This window comes from Sparus aurata, chromosome 9 (assembly GCF_900880675.1).
Source record: "Sparus aurata chromosome 9, fSpaAur1.1, whole genome shotgun sequence".
Lineage (NCBI taxonomy): Eukaryota > Metazoa > Chordata > Actinopteri > Spariformes > Sparidae > Sparus > Sparus aurata.
In genome coordinates this window covers 34,692,453-34,707,241 of record NC_044195.1, presented here as the reverse complement: position 1 = coordinate 34,707,241, position 14,789 = coordinate 34,692,453, and the positions used below count along the sequence as shown (strand labels likewise).

General features: G+C 42.1%; 1 long non-coding RNA gene across 1 annotated transcript; it reads left to right on the top strand.

The window, feature by feature from the left end:
• The first annotated feature begins 2,130 nt into the window (after window positions 1–2,130).
• On the top strand, window positions 2,131–8,497 carry LOC115588014 (uncharacterized). The gene is made up of 5 exons (XR_003985258.1): window positions 2,131–2,272; window positions 5,830–6,054; window positions 7,948–8,026; window positions 8,152–8,247; window positions 8,346–8,497. It is a non-coding gene; the product is annotated as an uncharacterized LOC115588014 (long non-coding RNA).
• Window positions 8,498–14,789: the final 6,292 nt, after the last annotated feature.

The window sequence follows — 14,789 nt, the reverse complement described above, 5'->3', positions numbered from 1 at the left end:
ATAAACCATATAATAAAAAGCTAAGAAATAGATTCCGATATACATATTTTGTACTATGTGCCCCGCCCCTTTCTGTGACATCAACCCCATGAAGTCGTCATTCGCATTTAATTTCATTCATTTTATGGTAAAAGTACCGAACAGATATCAGTAACAGTTGAGCTGAGATAACCAAATTACCTGAATTCACCTGATTACAATATCAAAGTAATGTAACTTGATTACATTCCATTAGTATTGGAATAATAACAAATAAGGATCAGAGAAATTAAATATCAATTAAAAAAATACCTTTTTAATCGTATTAACTGTTGTTTATGTGTGTCGGTTCAAGTAATGTTTGTTTTGTTTTTATTTTACCTTCTATTGACAAAACAGATTAAGTAAATACAGGATGCAAGATTGAAACCAACATCCAGACGTAGTTTTGAACCAAGATAAACCACAAACCTTTTATTCTCAGACACTTGCTCTAACAACTGAGCAAAAGAGCATTCAAAGGTTCCCAGGTCTGATCCAGGTAAACCACGCAAAATAAGTCCCGCCCACAGACTCTCTGACGAATCCAGGTGGTGCGCGCGAAAAGGGGGCGGTCTCGCTCGTTTCCCGCGTGAACTTACTGCATTTCCCTCCAAAATCTCAGATGTGTATAAAAATGGCTGACTGATCGTCACTCTGTTTGGAGCTGCTCTTCTCTGAGGACACGAACACGGTCAGTAAACTGTTCTGTACGAATCTGCTTTATGTGTCCAGTTACCTGCTCAGTACAGGTGTATTCATGTCTGTGTGGGAGGTGTACAGATTAGTTATTACCTGCAGATCTCAGGTAATAAGCCCAGGTGATCTTCCTTCATATATCAGCAGCTCTACATAGTAACTAACTCCATGTTGTCTCAGCCCAGGAAGTTCTACATATGTGCGGGTTAAAATGGAGCCAGCCTCCCTCTCATGTCGGTCAGATTTGTTTCTGCCTCAAATGTTTCTGAAATAACTCTGAACAGAAGCTGAAGACCTCTCATTTAACTGTTAAGTTTTGAGGTAAATTCGGCTCGAACATGATCCTTTAATTACATCCAATTAAATCCGTGATGAACGTTGTGTTTTGCTCGGTGCGCCAAACGCCATTGAGATTTTTGCCGTTTTTTTCTCTGCCGCGTTTATTACATGAATATTGTACAGTTAATTAAATGTAGGTCACTTTCTCAAAACAAGTCGGCAGTTTCGGTAAAATCGGCATGAAACTTTTTTGAAAAGGATGTATTATTTTGAAAGGCATGGAATCTGGTTTGCTAACGTTAGCTGGTCAGTGTAAGTGAGTGGTCATGTTATGCTATGTTAGCTAGCTGACTTTAAAGTTGTTGCAGATGCACTGCAGGTTTGGAAACACGTTAGCAGCGGCTCAGCTGCCTTTATTAACGGGTAAGGACACAATAACCGGTACTGACACTATAACGAGCTTATAAATACGTCTGAGTCATTTAATCGTGTTGTTTTTACAGACAGGTTTGCATGTTAGCTAACGTGTGTGTCTGTTGGAGAGTGTTAGCATGACGCCATTATCCTGCTGTGTAATGTTAGCTTGCTAATACTAGCATCGTTACAGCTGAATATCTAAGTACAGCACAGTTAGCTAACAGGCTCCATGTGTTGTGATTAATGATGTCTCAGTATGTTAGCATGTCAGCATCTAGAAGGTCATCCTGAGCAGCTAAAGTAGTTTAACACACAATATGCAGCCTCATTGTAGCTGCACATAATGTATTCAGTTTGTCTCAGTTCTAGTTTAATATGTTAATTAAATCAGTGCACTGACTCCCTGTGTGTCAAAAGATAGACTTTAAAATCATATTACTTGTGTATAAAGCACTAAATGTTCTCAGGACTGAATACATTTTGCTTACTTTTGGTTATCTTTAAAAAACACATTTATTAAATCAGATTATAGTAGATTTTACAGTGCAGAGTGGTGAGAGACTCCTGAAGTGATGTCATGCACATGGTTACAGACTGCTATACCATTCTTTATTATGAAATGATAATTTCATTTTTACCAGACGTGTCTGTAATCTGATTAGCCTACATCTTCTTTTCTCCTGTTACAATCAGAATATATATGTGTACACTCACACATATGCATGTGGTAATCATGTTATATTAAAGTCCTTCCTCCTCTCTCCAGGTGAACAGTGGGACTTGTCTTCAGCTTCAGGTGGAACAGCTCTGACCTGTGTGGTGATCAGACCTGGAGAGGAGAGACACCTGGTCCAACAAGGTCAGTGCAGTGGAGGTGCAAAAATTAAAGGCAGAAAGTGTGAGATTTGTCAGTTGCTGTTCATTAATACTCTAGGATCAGTAAATGATTCTAGAGGATAGTTGAGTCTCATTCACAGGTCGTTAATTATCGATAGTTTGGTTTGGCAGAAGCCACTACAGTGTCACTGTTGGGACACTAGTCTCTCTCCCTATTTCTCCGTTTGTCTTTCAAAAAAACGTATTTAAAAGGCAAACAAATTTGCAACCAAGCAATGTAACCTCAATGGGAAATAACAGAAGGAAGTTAAAATAACATTTTAAATGGGTTTTATTTAGTGCTATATTGTAGACAACTGGACTTGTTTCAGTTCAGTGGGTTTTGTTTACTGAGAGGAAATGTAAACAGTCTGTTTGTTTAGAACGCCTGCATTTATTTGATCTCATTTATATATAATATAAATGATACAATCATATTTTATTTAACATGTATATCTTCACTGTTCAGACACAACATTAAAACAACTGACAAGTGAAGTGAGCATTGATCATCTTGTTACAATCAAATGTTCTGCTGGGAAACTTTGAGTTCTGTCATTTCTGTGGAGCCTCTTTGACAAACACCACCCACCCAAACACCGTTCAGACCAACTACACCCCCTCATGGCAAAGAACCCAAGGTGTCAAACTGGCCTCCTCATTCTCCAGATCTCAATCCAGCTGAGCATCTATGGGATGCGCCAGAGCCAACTCCCATCCATGTTGGGGCCCCCGTGGATCGTTCTTGGCTCTGACTGCATCCAGTGGAAGCTCAGGTGGATTGAGATCTGGGGAATCTGGAGGCCAGGTTGACACCTTGAGCTCTTTCCCACGTTCCTCGGGTCGTTCCTGAGCAGTTTTTGCAGCGTTGCAGGCACGTTGTCCTGCTGGGGGGGCACTGCCATCAAGGAGTGCTGCTGCCATGAGGGGGTGTACTCGGTCTGCAGCTGTGTTTGGGTGACTGGTGTTTGTCAAAGAGACATCCACATGAATGCTAGGACTCATGGTTTCACAGCCGAACATGACATTGGAACACAATGATCCATGTTATTTATTTCACCTGTCACTGGTTCTAATGTTGTCGCTCTCAGTGTATATACATGTTCAATAATTTATGAATTAGATCAAATAAATGCATTTAGGCACTGTAACCAGACTTGTTTATATTTCCTCTTGGTAAAACAAAACCTGTTTAAAATACTTCTACTTCCTTTGAACCCTGTGGGTTTTGAGCTGGGAGTTAAACATGTTTAATTGACAGCTTCATTTATGTAGATTTAACATTAACATTAGCCTCGGCCTATTCGCCTATCAGGCCACTTAAAGGATTGTACTCGGTTTCTGATGAGTTTTTGCTTTAGAAGCGGTTCTTGTCGTCTCATTCATGGTAGAGGTGCAGCAAACTGAGCTACAAACACCAGCAGAATGACCTGAGACATGTTAATTTCTGGTGACCTGTGTAAGGTTTCTCTTGAGCGGTTGTTCGTTTGTCTACGTCCTTCTGAGTGAATAAACTATCTTGAGCAGAGTCTGCTGTTAACATTGACGTTCTTAGTCATGGTAGAAGTGCAGCGGATTGAGAGCTACAGCACCTGTAGAACTGAGCAGAGACGTGTTGTTTTGGAGGCCTTGTGGTATAGAGCTTTCTAGGGACAAAAGTTCAGTAACAGTAATCCAGTTGTTAGTGGTCTGCCAGGCAAACCTGGTGTTATAATTTTAAGTTACAGGTTAACTTGACCGGACTTCAGCTATCTTCAATGGCAAATGCCCGAGTGCTGTCCATCGGAGCTGATAGCTGTGTTTTCTATGAATGGCAGTAGTCAGGCCTTTGATCAGCTGCTGGTATTGGTAATAGCGTATCCTACGAGCCCTTGTGCCATCCCGCCAACTTACAGGCCCCTGTTGTTACACACCTATGGTATGGTAGAATCGTGCACAATGTGTACGTGTTTAGTTGGGCCTCGGCCTGGCTAGGGACATGCTCAGGGCCACGGTAAAAGCTCGCCTGACGCCACTGAAGCGGCTCCGGTCTCTGCCCTCATCTGTCCATGCCGATTTCACTCGCGAGTTCAGTGTGTATGGGCGCGATGCCTTTGCTTGAGGATAATGTTGAACCTCTGTGATAAAACAAAATGAAAACAGTTGCAGGAAGTAATTTTCTATGCATCTGTGTGCAACAGCATCCTGCTTGATAACACCATGCAGAGATCATTACAAAGCTGTTACAGGGCCCTCGGCCTCACTGCCCAGCAGACCACTAATAACGATCCGATTGTGCTGTGGTGATTTTTGTTTGGAAGCAGTTATTGTTCAAGGTAGAATTGCAGCAAACTGATAGCTACAAACAGCTTGAGCAGTTGTTAGTTTGTCTTTGTCCTTCTGAGTGTATTGAAGGTCTTCTTCAGTTCTTATACATCTCCACTCGAGCACTCAAATGTGCATTCAGTGAGTGCTTGATAAGCTTTATGAAGCCTTTGAAGTTGTTGTTTTGCTGGAGAAACATCGTAGTATAAAGCTTTTCAGGCTAACAGTGTTAGCTAAACAATGTTCAGCGCAGTAAGCTATGACAACCAGTTCACCACCGTAGAGTTCTAGGCACAAAAGTTCAGTAACAGCAATCCAGTTGTTGGAGGTCTACCAGGCAAACCTGGTTATCAGGCTTGTTTGAACCGACCAACCAGAGCAGACTTCGGCCCCACCTCAAAATCCACAGGATTCAAGGAGTGTTTTTACAGCTAATGGATAAACACAAACAAAAATATAAATTATATCTTGAAAGAAAAAGTATGAAAATACAAGTCTTCTCACTGTTAACAACTCGACTCTCTGAGTCCTGTTAATAACCCACAAAGTGCGTTATTTGACGACCTGAGAATGAGACTCAAAAATCAGCTGTCTTTCTACAGAGTTGCTTTATGAGTATGCTGACATTAAGGAATTAATCAGTTGATTAATAATTGTCCTCCATAATGCAGCACACTGGCTCTCAACTTTCTGCTTTTAATCTGGGTAGCTTAATCTAAAATAATACTTAATGTTTGATCAGTGAATATTTAATATTGATTATTTGAATCTGCAAAGTAACTAGTAACTAAAGCTGTTAGACAAAGTGCAGTGAAAGTATGAATAAGATAGTTAAAAACTAAATTCATGCAAAATATTAAAAGTCTTTAGCATGTATATCGTCACTGTTCAGCCGTAACATTAAAACAACTGACAAGTTAAATACTTTTTAAAGATACACTCAGACCCTCCCAAAAAAGACTACAAATCTCCACAATGACACACAAAAACTCTATAAACCTCCACAAATTCATTAAAGCCCTCCACAAATACACACAAAATTTCCACAAATACACTAAAAACCTCCACAAATACACACAAAACTTCCACAAATACACTAAAAACCTCCACAAATATACTAAAAACCTCCACAAATACACACAAAACTTCCACAACTTCACTAAAAACCTCCACAAATACACAAAACCTGCACAAAGAGACGTGAAACTACCACTGCTCTTCTTTCTCATCTTGCAGGTGACGGACGGTTGAAAGGACGAATCACCGAGACGAACAAGACGAGCCAAACAATGGAGACGAGCTGCTACAGGAGCCTGAAGGACTTTACGAGGGGGATCAAACATGGCTGATATATCTGCAGAGTCCTGATGGTCACTGTTGGTTTCTCCAGAACGAGAGCAGCGATGGCCATGCTCTCCTCCGTTGTCCCAGACTGTCAGCATGGTTGATTGTTGACGAGATGTGTGTAAAAGCGAAACTCTTGCCAAAAAGCAACCGAGGCTTTATTTGGGATTGAATATGAGTCAAACCTTCGTGTGAAAGCATAATTACGATGAAAGAGGCACTTTTAAGATTTACCGTAGTTTCGGTTTTGGGCAGGTTAATTTTGAACGGGAGAGCATGGGGAATGACACGCTAGCATCAAAATCGCTATTTTTAGAACAGTAAGAAGTCTCGACACAACATGAAACTTTGCTCGTAGCATCACCAGGGTCTCTACACATGAACACGAGCATTGAGAACATTGTTTGTGTACACAGAGTTTACTTAAAAAAAAAAAGACGTTTTTGAACTACTCACGTTAGCTGCTGCAGCTCCGGCGCGTCCCCGTCATGGCAGACAAAGAGTTGATCCCCAAGTGCGACCTGACAGGCAGGAGAGTAATGGTGAACCGCTCCTCAAGCCTGCCTGTCAGGTCGCACTCAGGGATCAACACTTCTCCACTGGCAGGACGGCGGCGAGCGGAACAAGCTGCTGCTAACATGAGTTGTTCAAAAACCTTCTTTTTCATAAACTCTGTGTACACAAACAATGTTCTCAATGCTCGTGTTCATGTGTAGAGACCCTGGTGATACTACCAGCAAAGTTTCATGTTGTGTCGAGACTTCTTAGTGTTCTAAAAATAGCGATTTTGATGCTAGCATGTCTTGCCCCATGCACTCCCGTTCAAAATGAACGTGCCCAAAACCGAAACTACGGTTAATCTTAAAAGTGCCTCTTTCGTCGTAATTATGCTTTCACACGAAGGTTTGACTCATATTCAATCCCAAATAAAGCCTCGGTTGCTTTTTGGCGAGAGTTTTACTTTAAAAACCATTTAAAAATGCTTGGCTGCTGGTGGTGCTTGTACCAGGGTTTCCCCGAGGCCCTGGTCGTAACAGGAGCATTAAATGAGTCAAACTAATTTTACAAGCTTGGTGTTGTCAAATGTTTTCTATCAGATCAGTAGGAAATGTTGTGCTGCTCGCATCTTAGGTAGCCGGCGCTTAACGACCCGAGCTTTAAAACAGAAAGAAAATGACGAGGACGACAATGAAGAACAATATATGTAATAACTACTTACATTTCATTAGTTTTTCCTTCTTGGATTGTTACTGTTGTTCGTCGTCGTCGTCATCTTCATCTACCTACAAATAGGTGCTGAGCTGTGTCAGTCAAAAACTAATTAGCCAATGGGGACGCTCTGCCGATAAAGCCCGCCCACCCGAGAGGTTTTGCCAAAACTGCAAACAAAAAGTCAGGAGTGCAAATCAGAGAGCTGCAGAGAGTCAGTGCAAAAGTCAGAGCGGGGAGAGAGAAGCAGAGGGAACCTAAACAAAATAATGCATTATTAGAGGAGAAAAAGAACAATACTTTACACTATTTGGCAAATTATTTGATTGCAAATTTTATTTGATTTATTTATTAGTTTTATGTTCTCTCAAATTCCTATTTTTGATTGACATTTGGGAAGTTTTGTTTGTTTCTTTTGGCACAAATCTGATCCCATAGGTTTTTACTCATGTTGTACTATGTTAAACTTCAAGGGACCTTAAAACATCAAAATGTCAGTTAAAATACGTTGGTAATGCTCAGCCTTCACTTTCAAACGTTAGACGTTCAGAGGTTGACTTATATCTTATTGTGACTGTGGAGATGTCAGAGACTATTTTGACTTCATGTACATAAATGTACCAAGATAAACAGATTCAGATCAGATCGCTGCTTTATTTCAGACTGTAACACTGTAAAGTCTAGTTAAACTTTTGAATTGAATAAAGAGCTAAATGGTGATTATATATTTTTTTGTTGTATTAGAACCCTTTTGTCTGTTGGCATAACAAAATACATCTTTTACATTTCATTGTGTTTTAGGGAGCAACAGAGAGCTTCATCACTGTCCGAGGTCAGAGCGAGGATTTATTCACAGGGAGAAACATTCAGCTGGATGGAAGTAAGACAGTCATAAATCATAAATAATAAATCGCACATGTGTCAGTCCTGATGTCACAAATCTCTGCATCCCTGTGTTAATGTGATCTTGTGTTGACCTTTTCTCTTGCTTCTCTCTGTGTTCAGAACAGTTCTGGAAACAACGGGCCTGCAGGGGAAGGTCGAGTCCAGCAGGCCAGAAACAAGTGGGACCATTTAAAGAACAGAAAGAAGTAGCTGCAGGTTTGAATGATGATGTGGAAATTAAATTATATTTGTTTTACCCATGCAAGTTAATAAATAATTTGCTGATAATTGCTGATTGATTTCCACCACCTTAGGATTGCAGATATCCAGGGACAGCAGAGGGTCAGCGGGAGGCCCGGCGCTGCTACTGGACCTGGTTTGTCCTCATGGATGAGGTGTTAGGACAGAGACCTTCCTCTGTCCTAACACCTCATCCATGAGGACACACCAGGTCCAGTGACCAGCAGGAGGGAGGATGAAGGAGGAGGAAGAGGAGGAGGGAGGATGAAGGAGGACATGAGGCTGCAGAGAGGATGGAGAGACTCTTCTCTGCTCCAGAGGACAATCCTTACATTATATCTGTTATTTAGTTAATTTGTGAGTTATTTTAACATTATTTGTTCATAATTGTTCATTTTATATAATTCATAAAATAAAATATTGCTCTATTGTGACACGTTGTCAATTCCATTCAGTATTTACAGCTTAAGTATAATTTATAACAGCAAACGGCATCAAGTGCTAAACAGGAATGTTTTATTTTATTATTAATACAACTATTTACAAAATTACAGGATAAATAACTATTTACAGATTATTATTCACTATTAACAAGAACAATTCTTATTAAAAGCGATATTAACAGTTACAGATGATGGACAGTAACAGGCTCAGCAGGAGTCCCTGCAGAGCTGCTGGGCTGGATGCTGTCAATAATAAATCATTACAACAAACAAAAATATCTACCAAACATTTTAAATAGGAATAATGCCTTTAAAATTAAAATAAAACCATATGTGGTGATCAACAGTTTATATGTCACCATGTATGTATATAAGTGTTTATCTAATGACGTGACAGATATTAAAGCGTCACCACAGGTACCTCAGCTCCTCAGTGGGAGCTGCTCACCTGTTTCACTCAGACTGAGCTTCATGTTCAGCTTCAGTTCAGCTGCTGTTCCACCTGCACACAGCAGAGGCTTCAGTCACTGGTTCAATTCCCTGTCAGTCACTATCTGAGGAGGAGACGGTCAGAAACACAAAGGTTCCGCCTCTTCTTCCTCCAGGTTTCACAATGAGGAAGTAAAAGAACAAAAGTTACAGAAGTCTGAAATAGAAGAAGTTAAACAGCGACAACAACATTCATAAAAGTGTTTGTGTGAAATTAGATAATATGTAGCCTATATATATTAACTAATACTGACCCCCTGCTTTGTTCTATTGGACATCGTTTTGTTCAGCTTCATATATGAAAGCTGCTGTGTGTGTCAGTGACAGAGGTGTAGCTCAGCGGGCTGCGATCCGTGGCGGTGGACTGTGCGACACACCGACACAGTGAGGTCGCGCTGTCTGCGAACCACGGATCGCTCCCGGGGCGGTCCTCTGTCTTCTCTTCTTTTTATTATTAAAACAGCCTTTAAAATGAAAATAAAACCATATGTGTTTCTCTTTAATACGTCATGTTCGCACATCTGAACATCAGTCTGTTTCAAACACTCACTGAAGGACAAACAGACAGAAAACCTCCAGGGAACAAACTCTAAAGGTTATTTTACTGTCACCTCTAAACTAAACAACATGCCAGGAATAATAAACTTAATCTGTGGACGTTTAATTTAGTATTACTTCCTAACTGTTGTCAGTAATTCTCACCTCACGGGTTCGCGTCCAGCGGTCCCCGAGGATGAAACCACGGGCGCTGTCCTCTGCTTTTACACCTGTGGACTCATTAACAACACCTGTGCTGTGTGTGCAGCAGTGAATGCTTCCAGTCTGACTTCGGTGTGAAACACGATCCATAACTCTCAGTCACTTCTGGCTCGTGCTGGTTTTGTGTGACGTCACCTGTCAGACCCGGTAGATGGCGCCCTACACACACCTGTGATGACGTCACACCTGTCTGGGTCAGTCCACTTCTGAAGAGCAACATGTCTGAAAACTGACTTCTCAAGAGAATGTGACAAAACTACACGAGACTTTACTTTAATTACAACAAACTGACAAACATCATGTGTGAGATTCAGGACACAGTTCAGACCGGATCAATACTTTATTTCTCTCTTTATTGATCACTACTGACTTCACACCCTGAGATCACCATGTAACTCTTTTATTTTTGGCCTTTATTGATAGAACAGCTGAAGTCAGGACAGGAAACAGGATGAGAGAGAGAGAGAGAGGGAGTGACATGCAGCAGAGGGCCCCATACCGGGACCACTTTAACGAACCCGGGGCTGCTGCAGCGAGGACAGAGCCTCTGTACATGGGACGCTCTACCAACTGAGCTAAACGGCGCCCCGTAACTGTTTATTTTTAATGACGTGACAGATATACACCCGACTACACCCTCCAGCATCTGGACTCCCCAGGAACATATGCCAGGATCCTGTTTGTGGACTTCAGCTCTGCTTTCAACACCATCCTCCCGGCTCTGCTGCAGGACAAGATCTCCCAGCTCCACGTACCTGACTCCACCTGCAGGTGGATCACAGACTTCCTGTCTGACAGGAAGCAGCGCGTGAAGCTGGGGAAACATGTCTCTGACTCCCAGACCATCAGCACCGGATCCCCCCAAGGCTGCGTTCTTTCTCCCCTGCTCTTCTCCCTGTTGCACCTCCAGTCAGTCCGTCAGTCCGTCAAGCTCCTGAAGTTCGCAGACGACACCTTGCTCATTGGGCTCATCTCTGGCGGGGACGAGTCCGCCTACAGGTGGGAGAATGACCATCTGGTGACCTGGTGCAGCCAGAACCACCTGGAGCTTAACGCTTTAAAGACAGTGGAGATAGTCGTGGACTTCAGGAAGAGCCCAGCCTCTGTCATCCTGTGTGGCTCCCCAGTCGACTCTGGAGTCCTGCTGCTTCCTGGGCACCAACATCACCCAGGATCTAAAATGGGAGCTGAACATCAGATCTTTCACCAAGAAAGCCCAGCAGAGGATGTTCTTCCTGCTGCAGCTGAAGAAGTTCAACCTGCCAAAGACGATGATGGTGCACTTCTACACTGCCATCATGGAGTCCATCCTCACCTCCTCCATCACATCTGGTACACTGCTGCCACTGATAAGGACACGAACAGACTGCAGCGGATCAGACGCTCTGCTGAGAAGCTGATTGGCTGCAACCTTCCATCCCTTCAGGACCTGCACAGCTCCAGGGCTCTGAGGCGTGCAGGCAGGATTGTGGCCGACCCTTTCCATCCCGGTCACAGACTTTTTGAGACTCTCCTCTGGCAGGAGGCTGCAGTCCATCAGGACCAAAACCTCCCACCACATGAACAGTTTCTTCCCCTCTGCAGTTGGGATCCTGAACATGTCCCAGGACCCACTGACTCCTGCACTCATACCATCACCCCCCATGAATGTATGCATTACAGTAATGCAGAATTTGCAGATTTTTTGTAATTTTTAAGTATCCTTTATTTTTTTTTACATTGTTTTAATTTTATCTTTATCTTCTTTAATCTCTTCACTTGTGTCTCTGTTTATATATTGTTTATATTGTATATTGTATATATAATAGTCACTGTTTGTTCACTGTTTATTGTCTCAATGTATGCACCTTACCCACCAAGACAAATTCCTTGTTGGTGTAAAACCCTTCTTGGCAATAAATAAATGTTTTTCTGATTCTGACATTATGAAGCGTCACCACAGGTACCTCAGTCCCTCAGTGGGAGCTGCTCACCTGTTTCACTCAGACTGAGCTTCATGTTCAGCTTCAGTTCAGCTGCTGTTCCACCTGCACACAGCAGAGGCTTCAGTCACTGGTTCAATTCCCTGTCAGTCACTATCTGAGGAGGAGACGGTCAGAATCACAAAGGTTCCGCCTCTTCTTCCTCCAGGTTTCACAATCAGGAAGTAAAAGAACAAAAGTCAAAGAAGTCTAGATAGAAGATAGAAGTTTAACAGCTACATTCATAAAAGTGTTTGTGTGAAATTACACAAATATATTAATGTTAATCTTGATGCTTTGTTCTATTGAAGTTCGTTTTGTTCAGCTTCATATATGGATGCTGCTGCATGTAACGGTGGCAGAGGTGTAGCTCAGCCGGCTGCGAGCCGTGAATCGTCCACTTTGCGCGCCGCACCTGCCCCCAGTGCACCGCGGGAGTCGATAGATCACCGATCGAGCCCTCAGTGGTCCTCTGTCTTTTCTTTTCTTCAGCAGCCTGTGTTCTCTGTGTTCCTCTTTAATACGTCATGTTCACACATATAAATATACATTCAGGAGTTTTAACTCTGAACATCAGTCTGTTTCAAACACTCACTGAAGGACAAACAGACAGAAAACCTCCAGGGAACAAACTCTAAAGGTTATTTTACTGTCACCTCTAAACAACATGCTAGGAATAATAAACTTGATCCGTGGACGTTTAACTCAGTATTACTTCCTAACTGTTGTCAGTAATTCTCACCTCACGGGTTCGCGTCCAGCGGTCCCCGAGGATGAAACCACGGGCGCTGTGTTCTGCTTTTACACCTGTGGACTCATTAACAACACCTGTGCTGTGTGTGCAGCAGTGAATGCTTCCAGTCTGACTTCGGTGTGAAACACGATCCATAACTCTCAGTCACTTCTGGCTCGTGCTGGTTTTGTGTGACGTCACCTGTCAGACCCGGTAGATGGCGCCCTACACACACCTGTGATGACGTCACACCTGTCTGGGTCAGTCCACTTCTGAAGAGCAACATGTCTGAAAACTGACTTCTCAAGAGAATGTGACAAAACTACACGAGACTTTACTTTAATTACAACAAACTGACAAACATCATGTGTGAGATTCATGACACAGTTCAGACCGGATCAGTACTTTATTTCTCTCTTTATTGAACACTACTGACTTCACACCCTGAAGTCCAGAAGTGACAGATGAAGTACTGATCCGGTCTGAACTGTGTCATGAATCTCACACATGATGTCTGTCAGTCTGTTGTCATTAAAGTCAAACCTCATGTAGTTTAGTGTTGAAGCTCAGTGAACTACATCGTCTCATCAACACGGCACCAGAACCAACATGGAGCCAACTGGGTCAGAAAAGGTTCTGAACAAGTTGAACATCACAGTAAATCTGTTCATATGGACAATTATAACGTTTTAATCTCTGAGATTATGTAGTTTTATTCTGTGTAATCTAATAATCTCAGACAACATCCCTGTTTTGTCTTGTGTTCTTGTGTTCTGGTGAGTTCTGTCTTCATGATCTCAGATATTATCTGAGTTGTTTCTCATATATCAGATTCTGTCTTGTAGATTAATGACTCGTCACAGAAAGAACAAGAGAGATTGAAAGTCGGAAACTGTAATTTCCAGTGGAGTGCTGGGCAAACTGGAAGGGGGCGTGGCTTAGGCTCTCTCTCTGGGTTGTCACACCTGTCCAGAAGTCCACCTGTTCACCTTTATTATCGCTGCTGTTCCACCTGCACACGGCAGAGGTTTAGCTCAGTGGGTTGCGGTCCGGAAACGTGAGAGACCGAGCGATACCCGAGTGGTCTCGTACCTGGCTGGTATCGCGCGGTCCGCGTGCACGGATACCTCTCCAGGTGGTCCTCTGTCTTTTCCCTCCTTCAGCCCTACAGAACCAGAACCGTCTCCTGTCCTGTGGGTCTGTCTCTATCAACAGGTGTTGTTAATGAGTCCACAGGTGTAAAAGCAGTAATAATCCCCACAGACCCGTTTACAGAACCTACAGTCCACTTTAACGGGTCTGTAACATGGTTCTGTTGGTGACAGTCACACAGATGTGGAGGTCGTGTTGACTGAGATCTGTGTTGGACTCAATAACGATCAATACATGTTAAAGAGACAGACCCACTGGACAGGAGACGGTTCCGCTGGGCTGAGGGAGGGAAACACAGAGGACCACCCGGGGAGGGTTCTGCGGTCCGCCCACCACACCACACAGGTCGGTGTTCGAACCGGCGGCCGGTGTGAAAGCCGCCAGGAAGGAAGGAGATTCAAATAAAATAATAATAATAATAATAATAATAATAATAAATGTTTTGATTCTTTATCTCATAATTTGGATTTGAAGCTCAGAATTCTTAGAATATACTTTTTCGTCACATTTTATGTCAATATTTGTATGAAAATCTTTATTTGTCTTCATTTGGTTTAATATAATAACATATACTTTATTTCAGTACCTTCAGGTCATGTGACACATTTAATCTAAATCAGTGCTTAAATGTCCTCATGTCCTGGTTGAATGACACAAACCTCTTTTTATTGGATTTAAATCTTTTTTCTCTATATTTTCTTGACATTTTTTGTAAAAAATCTGTCTGATGTTTCATTAGTTTGATGAAAAAACAGACTTTTACTCTAATACCGTTAACAAAAAACAAAACTCAGATAATATCTGAGATCAAAGTTCACAAATCTACTGGAGGAAAACGTGAATATTGTCTAAGATTATTTATCATTTATGTGAGTTTACAAGAACACAAATACAATCTCTGAGATTAAAAAGTTTCACATTTGCAAGAAAAAAACCCGAAAATTTCTAAGATCGTGACGTCGTAATTCACCTGATAAAGAT